Consider the following 13,575-nt stretch of genomic DNA (forward strand, 5'->3'; position numbering starts at 1 on the left):
TAAAGTATTCGACAGCGACGAAGGCGAACTTAAGGTTCCCCTGAGCCATGGGCAGGGGCCCGACGATGTCCAGGTCCCAGCGCTGGAGAGGCCAGGTGTGGGCGATCAGCTTTGTGAATTGCGAGGGGCTGCCTGATCGAGGAGAAAACTTCTGGCAGGCTTCGCAGGACCTTGCAACCCGATTTGCGGCGCAGATCATTGCGGGCCAGTAGAAACCTTGGCGAATCACCTTTGCGGCTAGGGCCCTTGGCCCTGCGTGAGAGCCGCAAGTACCACTGTGGACTTCGCGCAGGATTTGGATGCCTTCGGTCTCGGTGACACATTTAAGCATTGGCTGACTGACCCCTTTCTTGTAGAGTTGGCCCTCAATCAGTGCGAAGTCCCGGCTTCGATGTTTGAGGCGCTTGGCCTCGTTGATGTCGGTTGGGTGGTAGTACCCCTGTAGGAACAGGGTTATTGGTTCCCGCCAGTCTTCGGTCATAATAAGGTTGACTATGCGGTGGCCCTCGCTGTCATTGGTTATTTGGAGCCCTTCGGGGCTCCGGACGGCTGGCGTGCCGATGACATGGTAGAACACGTCGGAGGGTAGGGACTCGCCTCTGGCGGCAGCCTTGGCCAGTGCGTCAGCCTCTTCATTCTTGGCCCGGTCCACATGCTGCAAGGTGAATCCCTTGAATTGTCTCTCGAGACTTCGGATGACTGCGAGGTATTGCATAAGTGCGGGGTCCTTTGCTGCATAGTCTTTCTCGACTTGGCCGGCAACGACCTTGGAGTCTGTTCTGATGATGCAGGTGGTGACCCCAAGGGCCCTCAGCTTGCGGAGGCCGAGGATGACTGCTTCGTATTCCGCTATGTTATTTGTGCATCTGTCGGATTCCAGAGCGAAGCTGAGGCGTGCTGCGTATCTGTGCTTGACCCTGGCGGGTGAGGTGATGACTGCAGCGGCTCCTGCCCCCGCATGGCACCACGCGTCGTCGCAGTGGATCGTCCAAACCTTCTCTGCGGACGGGTCCGGCTGTGTTATTGGCCCAGTCCAGTCGACGACGAAGTCTGCCAGGACTTGTGACTTGATGGCTGTCCTGGGCTCGAAATTGATGTGGTAGCCGGAGAGTTCGGCCACCCACTTGGCAATCCTCACCGATGCCTCTGGGTTTCTGAACAATTCACCGAGTCCCCTGTCTGAGGTGACCCGGACCTTGAATGCTTCAAAATAATGGCGCAATTTGCGCGAAGACATAACAACTGCGTAGGCAATCTTCTCCAGTTCTGTCATGTTACATTTGGACGGTGTCAGCACTTCGGAGACGTAGTAAACTGGGCACTGCCTAATCACGCCCGCAACTGTCTGCTCCTGCACTAGTGCCGCGCTGACCGCATGCGGCGAAGCCGCAACATAGAGCAACAGGGGTAGCGAAGAGTCGGGGCTTGTAAGGACTGCCAACTCCGACAGGTACTGTTTTAATGAGGCGAAGGCCGCTGCCTGCTCTGGTCCCCAAGCGAAGTCTTTTGCGCCACGGAGAGTTTTGAGGAAAGGGAGACTTCGCTCAGCGGATTTGGAGATGAATCTGTTGAGGGCGGCCAACCTGCCCGTCAGGCGTTGGACGTCTCTAGCGGACTGCGGAGGCGTCATGTTGATGATGGCCTGGATTTTGGTTGGGTTGGCCTCGATGCCGTGGTGTGATACGAGGTAGCCCAATATTTTGCCTTGGCGAACGTCGAAGACGCACTTTTCCGGGTTCAGGCGAAGTCGTGCGTCTCGCATGTTCGCGAATGTCTCGGCGAGGTCAGCGAGATGGTCCTCCTTGCTCTTGCTGGCGACGACGATGTCGTCCACATATGTGAATATATTTCTGCCAACTTGCCCTTCGAGCACTGTTTTGGTAAGCCGGGAGAAGGTGGACCCGGCGTTCTTGAGTCCCTCCGGCATTCTGATGAAGCAATATGTGCCAAAGGGTGTTATAAAGCTGGTGCTAGCCTTGTCTTCCTCCTTCATGTATATCTGGTGGTAACCGGAGAAGCAGTTGAGGAGTGACATGACTTCGCATCCGGCCGCGCTATCGACTATTTTGTCGATCCGCGGCAACGAGAAGTTGTCCTTTGGGCAGGCCTTGTTGAGACTGGTGAAGTCGATGCACATTCGCCACTTGCCGCTCTTTTTCTGCACCATCACAACGTTGGAGAGCCACGTGGGGTAAGCCACCGGCTCGATGAATTTGGCTTCCAGGAGGCGGTGTACCTCTGCCTTGGCGGCCTCTGTCTTCTCGTCAGACATTTTGCGAAGCCGCTGTTTTTTCGGTCTCACCGAAGGGTCGATTCACAGGCTGTGCTCAATTATGGATCGGCTGACCCCGACCAGGTCGAGGGCTGACCAGGCGAAGACATCTTTGTTCTTGGATAGGCAGCAGAGGAGTTTCTCCTCTTCATGCGAAGTGAGGTCTTCGCTGATAGTGACTGTCTGCTTGGGCGTGGCCAGGTCGAGGGGAACGGTCTTGGTCCCGTCGTTGCTTTGCAGCTGTGCCTTGTCGTGCTCTTTGTTGGTTGGGCTGACGGACGCAGAGACCTCGCGCTGAGCCGTGAGGCAGTGCACATTTCTTTGTCCGGGGACGAAGTCCCGCTCTATGTTGCGCGCAGTCTGTTGATTGCCGTAGACCGCAATGGCGCCTAACGGACCTGATATCTTCATGCACAGGTACAGTCCGTGAATGGTTGCCTCAAACTTGTTGATAGAGCCCCGGCCCATGATGGCGTTGTACGGATACACCATATCGACGATATCAAAAGTTATTTGCTCACTTCGGGCATTGGGTGCTACACCGAAGGAGAGAGGCAGCTCTATTTTACCGACAGGGAAAGTGCCCTTGCCGCCGAAACCATACAATGGGTTGTCCGAAGGCTTGAGCAGACTATGGCTTATGCCCATGCGGTCGAAGGCATGGAGGAAAATGATGTCTGCTTGACTGCCATTGTCGACTAGGACTTTGTGCAGGTCCCAGCCTACCATGCTGCAGTTAATAACCATGGCGTCGATGTGGGGGGCGCTGCGCAGGTCGACGTCTCGTGCGTCGAAGGTTAGCGGTACGTGGGACCACTTCGTCTGCACGACTGGGCCGGTGATGGCGACGTGGTTGATACTGCGGTAGTGGTCCCGCTTCTGCCGCTTTGTGTCGAAGTCGGTGCTGGACCCCCCAGTGATCATATGGATGACTCCACGATACGGCTGATCGGCGAAGTCTTCTTGTTTCGGGGCGTGGGGGTGAGGGATGTTCTAATGTTGCTGGTGTGGAGGTGGGGGTAGAGGAGGTACGATTTGTACTTCCTGGTGGTGTTGGTATGCGTGGTGCGGTGGATGCGGGGCGGGGGCGTGGATGTATGGTGGAGGGGGTTGCTGATAAGTGTGCGCGACAACTCTGGGGTTGTCGGCTAGCTGGGCCCGTGCCATCCTGTCTTTGGTGGCCTTCGTTTCTGGGCAGTCTTTGGTTTGGTGGGCGCAGTCTTCGCCATGAAAAAGACAGTAGAATCGGCGTGGCGGCTGCGCACGCCCCCGACCCCTACCGCGGGTTCCGTTTCCGCGGCCATGGGGAGGATACTCCTGGCGGCGAGGGGCGTCAGCAGCGGGGTGCTGGTTGCCGATGTTGTGCACTTGCTGCTGATTGCGGCCGTCTCGACCAGAGTCTGGTTGCGGAGTCCTCGTCCACGTGCGGCTGGACTATGGAGCATCTTTGGGTTTCCGTTGAGACTCAACCTTGCGCTGGTGGAGCTCTTCGGACTTGGCATATTTTTCAAAGAGCTGATATAATTCCTGGAGGTTCTTGGCGGGTCCCTAATGCAGTGGCTGTAAAGGACGCCGGCGCGAAGGCCACTGATGGCGTAGTGGATGGCGATCTGGTCATCAACTGAGGGCAGCTGTGACTTGAGTGTAAGAAACTTGCGGTAATACTCCCGCAGAGTCTCTTTTTCCAGCTGCTTGCAGAGTGAGAGTTCGGCCAAGGCGTCGGTGTCTGGGCGGTACCCTTGGAAGTTGAGCAGGAATTTGTCCCAGAGGCTTCTCCAGGAGTCAATGGACAGCGGAGGCAACCTGGTGAACCAGGTGAGAGCTGGGCCTTCGAGGGCGATGATGAAAGACTTGGCCATTGTGGCGTCGTCCCCTCCGGAAGATGCAACGACGACCTGATAACTCATGATGTATTGTGCTGGGTCAGTGCTGCCATTGTACTTGGGATAGGTCCCTGCACGGAAGTTGGCGAGCCAGGGCATCACTTGCAGATGTGGCATCAGGGGACTTCGCTCTTCGAGGTAGTTGACCCCTTGGAATGGCGCGACGTGTGGGAAGGTGTGGTCGCGCTGGGGGAAGCGCGGGTCTTCCAGTTGTGCGCGCTGTTGCAGGGGTGGCCCATGCTGCAGGCCAAGGTGGCCTTCGCGCATGTCTTCCAGTTGTGTGCGCTGTTGCAGTGGTGGCCCGTGCTGTGGGCCGAGGTGGCCTTCGCGCTGCATCAGCGTGATCTCCTGCTCGAGGTCCTGGGCCTTCTGCTCTTCGTCGCGTATCACTGCCGCACCTTGGCTAGTGCGGACACGCGCTGGCGCTTGGCCTCCAGTATCTCTTTTTGCCTCTGGAGATTGCGGTTCTTGAGGCGCAGGGCACGCAGCTGTAGCTGTTCTTCCGCTGAGACGCCGAGGACCTCGCCGTCCTCGGTGAGGTCCGCGCCCTCCGGTGGGGCGAAGCCTGGGGGGGTTGCGATTGTCCTTCAGGGCCGCAGGTGCGGAGAGCATCGTCTTCGCAGGTGCGGAGAACGTCGTCTTCAGTAGCCTCGTGGTGAGTGGAGTGGGTGAGGGCGAGGGCCTTGCCCTTTTTTGCGGCCAGCAGTGCTGCCTTCGCAGCCTCGTCAGCCTTCGAGTTAACTTTCTTGGGTGCCATCGCGGGTGGTTTTTTCGTCGCACGAACGGTGGGTGCCAAATGTTGGAACCTGCTCTCTGTTGCAAGGGGATCCAACGGGGGTGTGTAGTGACGTAAACAGGGTTCTCGCGCAAGATGGCAATAGCTCTGTTAAATCTAGCCTCTCATGGGCACTGTGCGGGGGTATTTATAGGTATCTGAGTGCCCAGCGTCCTGTGTTAAGGACGCATGTGCCCTCAGACACCTAGGTTATCCCCGGAATATTCCTATAAAGCGGGGTTACAGACCGTAATTACAGGGGTGCCTTTACAAATTAGGCCTGTAACGCGCAGCGGCCACGCAGGGCCTGTTACAATGGGCCGGATCACACGTGGGCCTCTACGCTGGACGAGGTCGCGAGATGGGAAGACCTCGTCACAGGTCTTCGTCCGATGACGTATGGGACGAAGGGTGAGCCTGTCCGTTGTCTTGTCTCCGTTGGTCCAATGACTGCGGCGAAGGCATCGAGCGAAGGGTGGCGTGTTCGCCTTCGCCCCAATAGACACACTGCACGGAAGTCTGTCATCCCCTTCTTACCCTCTCGTCTCGCTGAGCGTCCACTTCGCCGTCCAGTGACCGGTCAGTCCAGCCACTTGGAGAGGCTGCACCACTGCCTGCACGAGGAGCAGGAGCGTCATCAACAGGAGCAGGGGCAGCAGGGCTCTTCTTTCTTGCTCCAACAGGAGATACAGTCTGTGAGGAGCTGCTCCCCTGTGCTCCCACTGGAGGCACCCCCTGCACCACCACTGAGCGCCCCAGTCGCTGGAGTAGCTGCTGGAGGAGACACAGACGATGGAGGTGGCGACAGCAGCTCGAGCCACGACACCGACTTTTCTGCTGGCAAGGAGCCGGAAGGATGGGTTGCTCGACCCATCACTCGTGACGCTACTCGCGGGTGTCACTTCCACGATGCGCTCGACACCCTGCTACGTCGGGCACTTGACTGGCATACTTGGTCTATCGAGTATCGCTGTGTGGTCTTGTAGCACAGTCGCGGGGTCTACCCGGACCGCTGGGAGGCGACCTGCTTGGTGTGCCGTCCGGAGAACAGTCTCTAGGGTGCGGAGATCTGCTCAGAGCACTATTCCATCTCTGAGCGGGACTTAGCTGAGGCGGCCATACAAGATGTCGCACGGCGTGCGCTTTCGCACTACTGCTCAGTGCTCGGCAGAGTAGCCGATGGTCTCAACCTGAAGTATTACCCTCGTCGCCCATCTGGCAGCACAGGAGGCATGATTGTCTCACCTGTTGGTGAGGACAATCCTAGGTTGAGCAGCGCAGTCAACCTAGCCACCGTGCTAAACACGGAGCTGGACCATGCGCTAGACGAGCTGAGTAGGGCTCGTGCTAAGATCACCTAGCTGCGGGCTGAGCGCGTGGAGCGTCGTCACCTGGATGATGGCTCCCCTGCTCCCGTCGGGACTTAGCACCCGTACCGCTCACCTCGGCGTGGACACCAGTCTTATGGCAACCCCGACTGCAAGACCAAGATAGATTTAGAATCATAGATCGTCAGTGTTGAGTCTTGTAATAAATGCTTAATATAGAAGTTTTAGTCTTAGTCTCAGTCTCAGTCTTAGCGTTAGTCTCGCTCTTAGTTAGTCTTAGTTAGACATGGTAGTTTGCTTATCCTGTGCTTTTATGTTTGTCATGATGAACTATGTTTGATTTGGATCTTTGTAATGGCTGTCACCAGAGTGTGGGTATCCCCTGCATTCTGGTTTATCTGTTATATGTTAATGAAGTTAGTTATCTAGTTGGGAAGCCTTTTATTCCACTTTCCTTTTTATCTAAGAAGTTATGTTGGTCTGTGTTGGAGATCAGTGAAGATGTTCATCTGTTCAGTATTGAGGAATAATTCTATACTCTTTTCTTATACTGCAAGATTTGCAAGATCAGTTCTGATGTGTGGTTGCATTCTGCAGATGTCAGAAAATAGGCGCAGAGGAGGAAGGCGTGCTCAGCAGGAGTGGCCAGCTCAGCAGGATGAGGCACCCCAGCAGCAGCAGCTGCCACCCCCGCCCTCGATGTCCATCGAGCAGATGTTCATGATGCAGACTCAGGCAGTTCAAGCCATCGGTCAAACTCTGGCCGCCATTCAGCAGCAGCAGCAGCCACCACCTCATCCTCAGATGCCTCAGATGCCCAGGGACAAGCGTGCTGAATTCATGAGAGGTCATCCCCCAATGTTTGCTCATTCTTCTGACCCCATGGATGCTGTAGACTGGCTACGCACTGTGGAGCGAGAGTTGCACACCGCTCAGTGCGACGACATGGAGAAAGTTCTGTATGGTCCCCGTCTGTCGAGAGGAGCAGCTCAGTCTTGGTGGGAGTCTTATCTCGCCACCCATGCCAACCCCGACACCATCACTTGGGAAGAGTTTAGAAGTAGCTTTCGTCAGTACCATGTTCCTGCAGGTCTGATGACAGTGAAGAAGGAGGAGTTCCTGGCAATCAAGCAAGGGTCATTGTTGGTTAGTGAGTACCGGGACAGGTTTTTGCAACTATCTCGCTATGCTCCTGAAGATGTCAACACCGACGCCAAGAGAGAGTATCATTTACTGAGAGGCTTGGTTGACCCTCTGCAGTATCATCTGATGAATCATACCTTCCCGACATTCCAACACCTGATTGACAGGGCAATCATGACAGAGAGGAAGCGTAAGGAGATGGAAGATCGCAAGCGCAAGATCAGTGGACCCCAGTCTGGAAGCAGCAATCGTCCTCGTTTCTCAGGCAATCCACCTCAACAGCTTAGGCAGAACCAACGTCCACCTCAGCAACAGCAGTTTCAAAGGCAGTATCCTCAGCATCAGCATCAGAATCGCCAGAACAATCAATCAGGAGGAGGTCAGTTCCAGAGGCAGAATCAGCAGGCACCTCGTCTTCCTACCCCAGCAAACCAGCAGAACAGTCAAGCCGCACCAGTTCAGGGTGGAAACAGAGCGTGTTTCCACTGTGGAGAGCAAGGCCATTGGGTGATGCAATGTCCGAAGAAGGCAGCCCAGCAGCAGATAGGCCCCAATGCCCCAGCAAAGCAGAATGTGCCTCAGCCTGGAGCAGGCAACCGCTCTCAGCCACACTATAACCATGGGAGACTGAAACACTTGGAGGCTGAAGCAGTTCAGGAGACCCCCGACATGATAGTAGGTATGTTTCCAGTCGACTCCCATATTGCAGAAGTGTTATTTGATACTGGAGCAACACATTCTTTCATTACTACATCATGGGTAGAAGCACATAATCTTCCAATTACTACCATGTCAACCCCCATTCAAATTGACTCAGCCGGTGGTAGAATTCGAACCGATAGCATTTGTTTGAATGTAAGTGTGGAAATAAGGGGGATAGTGTTTCCCGCTAACCTCATAGTAATGGGTACTCAGGGAATAGATGTCATTCTAGGGATGAACTGGCTAGATAAGTATCAGGCAGTTATCGGTTGTGATAAGAGGACAATCAAGTTGGTGTCCCCATTAGGAAAGGAAGTGGTGACCGAGTTAGTCCCGCCTGAGCCAAATAAAGGAAGTTGTTATCAGATGGCTGTTGATAGCAGTGAAGCAGACCCACTAGAAATCATCAAGGTTGTGTCCGAGTTACCAGATGTGTTTCCAAAGGACCTACCAGGTATGCCACCAGAGCGAAAAGTTGAGTTTGCTATAAAGCTTTTCCTGGAACCGCCCCCATCTTTAAGAGAGCTTACAGAGTATCTGGACCAGAGTTGGTTAAGCTTAAGAAGTAGATTGATGAGCTGTCAGAGAAAGGTTACATTTGGCCAAGCACCTCGCCTTGGGCCGCCCTAGTCCTATTCGTGGAAAAGAAAGATAGCACCAGAAGAATGTGTATTGATTATCGAGCTCTGAATGAGGTCACGATCAAGAACAAGTACCCCTTGCCCAGAATAGAGGATCTGTTCGACCAGTTGAGCGGAGTCAGCGTGTTTTCAAAGATAGATCTGAGGTCAGGTTATCATCAGCTCAGGATTCAACCTTCAGACATTCCGAAGACGACATTCATTACCAAGTATGGGTTGTACGAGTTCACTGTGATGTCTTTTGGTTTGACAAATGCACCAGACTTCTTCATGAATCTGATGAACAGTGTATTCATGGATTATCTTGACAAGTTCGTGGTGGTATTTATTGATGATATTCTGATATATTCTCAAAGTGAAGAAGGGCATGCAGATCATTTGAGGATGGTATTGCAGAGATTGTGAGAGCACCAGCTGTATGCAAAGTTGAGCAAGTGCGAGTTCTGGATTGATGAAGTCCTATTCTTGGGTCATATAATCAACAAAGAAGGATTGGTTGTGGATCCGAAGAAAGTGGTAGACATTTTGAACTGGAAAGCGCCAACAGATGCCCGAGGAATCAAGAGCTTCATTGGAATGGCCGGATATTATCGGCGATTCATTGAAGGGTTTTCGAAGATTGCAAAACCAATGATAGCTTTGCTAAGCAACAAGGTTGAGTTCAAGTGGACCCAGAAATGTCAAGAGGCCTTCGAAGCACTGAAAGAGAAGTTGATTATAGCGCCTGTCTTAGTCTTGCCTGATGTGCACAAGCCCTTCTCAGTGTATTGCGATGGTTGTTACACCGGTTTGGGATGCGTGTTGATGCAGGAGGGAAGAGTTATGGTTTACTCGTCCCGACAGCTGAAGGTTCATGAGAAGAATTACCTAATCCATGACCTGGAGTTGGCAGCAGTGGTTCACACACTAAAGACATGGAAGCACTATCTATATGGGCAGAAATGTGATGTTTACACAGACCACAAGAGTCTGAAGTCCATATTCACTCAGTCAGAGCTGAATATGAGGCAACGAAGATGGTTAGAGTGGATCAAAGACTACGAGTTGGAGATTCATTACTATCCAGGCAAAGCGAACGTAGTGGCAGACGCTTTGAGCAGGAAGAGTCAAGTCAATCTGATGGTCGCTCGTCCGATGCCTTATGAGTTGGCCAAAGAGTTTGACGGGTTGAGTCTCGGATTTCTGAACAACACGCGAGGAGTCATAATTGAGCTAGAACCCACCTTTGAGCGGGAAATCAAAGAAGCACAGAAGAATGATGAGAAGATCAGTGAGATCCGGCAACTGATTCTGGAAGACAAAGGCAAAGATTTTCGGGAAGATGCAGAAGGTGTGATATGGTTCAAAGACCGCTTGTGTGTTCCCAATGTCCAGTCTATTCGAGAATTGATTCTCAAGGAAGCTCATGAGACAGCTTATTCTATACACCCTGGAAGTGAGAAGATGTATCAGGATCTGAAGAAGAAATTCTGGTGGTATGGAATGAAGAGGGAAATCGTAGAGCATGTGGCTATGTGTGATAGCTGTCGACGAATCAAGGCAGAGCACCAGAGGCCAGCTGGATTGTTGCAACCGTTGCAAATTCCTCAGTGGAAATGGGATGAAATCGGTATGGATTTCATAGTCGGATTGCCTCGCACCCGAGCTGGCTACGATTCCATTTGGGTAGTGGTGGACCGCTTAACCACGTCGGCCCACTTCATACCAGTTAAGACCAACTACAGCAGTGCAGTATTGGCAGAGTTGTACATGTCTCGGATCGTTTGTCTTCATGGTGTGCCAAAGAAGATAGTGTCAGACCGAGGAACGCAGTTCACCTCTCATTTCTGGCAGCAGCTGCATGAAGCCTTGGGCACACATCTGAATTTTAGTTCAACTTATCATCCGCAGACAGATGGTCAGACCGAAAGAACCAATCAAATTCTTGAAGACATGTTGAGAGCCTGTGCGTTGCAAGATCAGTCCGGATGGGACAAGAGGTTGCCCTATACAGAGTTCTCCTATAACAATAGTTACCAGGCCAGCTTGAAGATGTCACCATTTTAGGCGCTTTATGGAAGGAGTTGTAGAACTCCATTGCAATGAGATTAGCCTGGAGAAAAGCAAGTGTTTGGGCCAGACATTCTGCTTGAAGCTGAAGAGAACATCAAGATGGTTCGAGAGAATCTAAAGATAGCGCAATCAAGGCAGCAAAGTTATGCAGACACAAGAAGAAGAGAGCTGAGTTTCGAAGTTGGAGATTTTGTCTATCTGAAAGTGTCACCGATCAGAGGAGTCAGAAGATTCGGAGTCAAAGGCAAGCTAGCACCCCGCTACATCTATCGGCGTTTCGAACCCGGGGGGTCCCTGGACCGACGAGTAAATTGTCGTCGCGTGCCCCAGCCCAGATGGGTCGGTGCGAGACGGAGCGCGAAGGGGGGAAGAAGCCGGAGGGAGACAGGCGTGAGAGGTGAAACCCGCGGCCTTCGTGTTTGTCCCGCGCCCAGGTCGGGTGCGCTTGCAGTAGGTGGTTACAAGCGTCCACGCGGGAGGGAGCGAGCAGCCTCACGCGAGCGCCGTCCCGTCCTTCCCCGCGCGGCCAACCCTCTGTAAGAGGGCCCTGGACCTTCCTTTTATAGGCGTAAGGAAAGGATCCAGGTGTACAATGGGGGGTGTAGCAGTGTGCTAACGTGTCTAGCGGGGGAGAGCTAGTGCCCTAAGTACATGCCATCGTGGCAGCCAGAGAGGTTTTGGCACCCGGTTCGTGTGGTGTCCTGGCCGTCGGAGGAGCGCTAGAGCCTGGCAGAAGGACAGCTGTCGGGGCTGTCGAGTCCTTGCTGACGTCCTCTTGCTTCCGTAAGGGGGCTGAGAGCCACCGTCGTCATAGGGCATGCGAGATGCCATCATTACTTGTTTATCGGAGCGAGCCAGATGGGACACCGGTCTTGTTCCCCGTAGCCTGAGTCAGCTTGGGGTAGGGTAATGATGGCGCCTCCTGTGGCGTGGTCGGTCCGAGCCCTGGGTTGGGCGAGGTGGAGGCTCCTCCGAGGTCGAGGTCGAGTTTGTCTTCCAAGGCCGAGGTCGAGTCCGAGCCCCTGGGTCGGGCGAGGCGGAGACCGTCGGCTGAGTCCAGGGCTGAGTCCGAGCCCTGGGGTCGGGCGAAGCGGAGTTCGTCGTCTTCCGGGGCTGAGCCCGAGTCCGAGCCCTGGGGTCGGGCGAAGCGGAGTTCGTCGTCTTCCGGGGCTGAGCCCGAGTCCGAGCCCTGGGGTCGGGCGGAGCGGAGTTCGTCGTCTTCCGGGGCTGAGCCCGAGTCCGAGCCCTGGGGTCGAGCGAAGCGGAGTTCGTCGTCTTCCGGGGCTGAGCCCGAGTCCGAGCCCTGGGGTCGGGCGGAGCGGAGTTCGTCGTCTTCCGGGGCTGAGCCCGAGTCCGAGCCCTGGGGTCGGGCGAAGCGGAGTTCATCGTCTTCCGGGGCTGAGCCCGAGTCCGAGCCCTGGGGTCGGGCGAAGCGGAGTTTCCTATGGCGCCTGAGGCCGGACTTGGCTGCTGTCAGCATCACTCTGTCGAGTGGCACAGCAGTCGGAGCGGCGCAGGCGGCGCTATCCTCTTGTCAGGCCGGTCAGTGGAGCAGCGAAGTGACTACGGTCACTTCGGCTCTGTCGACTGGAGGGAGCGCGTCAGGATAAAGGTGTCAGGCCACCTTTGCATTAAATTCCCCTGCGATTCGGTCGGTTGGCATGGCGACTTGGCCAAGGTTGCTTCTTGGTGAAGACTGGGCCTCGGGCGAGCCAAAGGTGTGTCCGTTGCTGGAGGGGGTCCTCGGGCGAGACGTAAATCCTCCGGGGTCGGCTTCCCTTGCCCGAGGCTGGGCTCGGGCGAGGCGTGATCGCGTCCCTCGAATGGACCGATCCTTGACTTAATCGCACCCATCAGGCCTTTGCAGCTTTGTGCTGATGGGGGTTACCAGCTGAGATTTAGGAGTCTTGAGGGTACCCCTAATTATGGTCCCCGACAGTAGCCCCCGAGCCTCGAAGGGAGTGTTAATACTCGCTTGGAGGCTTTTGTCGCACTTTTTTGCAAGGGGACCAGCCTTTCTCGGTTGCGTTTTGTTCCGGTGGGTGCGCGCTAGCGCACCCGCCGGGTGTAGCCCCCGAGGCCTCGGAGGGGTGGTTTGACTCCTTCGAGGTCTTAATGCATTTCGCAATGCTTCGGTCGGTCTGGTTGTTCCCTCATGCGAGCTGGCCGTAGCCAGGGTGCACGGTCGGGTCCCAAGTTCTCGGGCTGGTATGTTGACGCTGTCAACGGTTTGGCCGGAGCCGGGTTTGCGAGAGCAGCCCCGAGCCTCCGCACAGGGCGAGAGGACGGTCAAGGACAGACTCGACTTTTTTACATACGCCCCTGCGTCGCCTTTTCGCAAGGAGGAGGAGGGAAAAGCGCCATGTTGCCCTTGGAGGGCGCCGAACATGGTGTCTCTAGTGAGCTGCTGACGGGTAATCCGAGTGGACGCCTGTGCCCCATTTGTTAGGGGTCGGCTAGAGGCCCGGAGGCGTGCTCCAAAAGTACCTACGGGTGATCTGCCGGACCCGGTCCCCTTTTGACGGGGTCCGAGGGCTCGATGCCTTCCTCTGATGGGATTCCGTTACAAGATCGTTCCCGCTGGTCTCGGAAATGTCCTAGGGTACCTTGGGAGCATAGCCCGAGCCTTGGTTATGTATCGAACGTACCCAGGGTCATCCCTCGCTCTGTGTCTGAGGCGGCTGTGAACCCTTCGAGGGCCAGCCTACGAACCCCTGATCAGTAGTGGGTGCGGAGCCCGAGTGGCCTGAGGCGACCGTTGAACCCTTCCGAGGGGCCG

Source organism: Zea mays, chromosome 4 (genome assembly GCF_902167145.1).
Source record: "Zea mays cultivar B73 chromosome 4, Zm-B73-REFERENCE-NAM-5.0, whole genome shotgun sequence".
In the NCBI taxonomy this organism is placed as follows: domain Eukaryota; kingdom Viridiplantae; phylum Streptophyta; class Magnoliopsida; order Poales; family Poaceae; genus Zea; species Zea mays.